The sequence below is a fragment of the Tupaia chinensis genome, unplaced genomic scaffold (assembly GCF_000334495.1).
Source record: "Tupaia chinensis unplaced genomic scaffold, TupChi_1.0 Scaffold000178_1, whole genome shotgun sequence".
In the NCBI taxonomy this organism is placed as follows: domain Eukaryota; kingdom Metazoa; phylum Chordata; class Mammalia; order Scandentia; family Tupaiidae; genus Tupaia; species Tupaia belangeri.
The window spans coordinates 1,084,468-1,084,853 of NW_006159653.1; the positions used below are offsets into that span (position 1 = coordinate 1,084,468).

Consider the following 386-nt stretch of genomic DNA (forward strand, 5'->3'; position numbering starts at 1 on the left):
CGCCCCGCCCACATCCAGGGTCATGAGCAGGGCCCCGGGCCTCAAGCTGGTGGTGGAGACTCTGATCTCGTCGCTCAGGCCCATCGGGAACATTGTCCTCATCTGCTGCGCCTTCTTCGTCATCTTTGGCATCTTGGGGGTACAGGTGTGTGGCCCTGCTTGGCCCAGGTCTGCACTGGGGGGTGGTCGGCAGGGGTAGGGCTGGGCGGGCTCCAGGCCCTCGGTGACACTGCCCTGTCAGCTGTTCAAGGGCAAGTTCTACTACTGTGAGGGGCCCGACACCAGGAACATCTCCACCAAGGCTGAGTGCCGGGCCGCGCACTACCGCTGGGTGCGACGCAAGTACAACTTCGACAACCTGGGCCAGGTGCGGCAGCCGGCCGCGG

The 386-nt window shown here is 65.5% G+C and overlaps 1 protein-coding gene across 1 annotated transcript in view; it reads left to right on the plus strand.

Moving 5' to 3' along the window:
• CACNA1H (calcium voltage-gated channel subunit alpha1 H) overlaps positions 1-386 on the plus strand; it is a 38,357-nt gene that overhangs the window by 14,612 nt on the left and 23,359 nt on the right. The gene's annotated exons all lie outside the window — the stretch shown is intronic.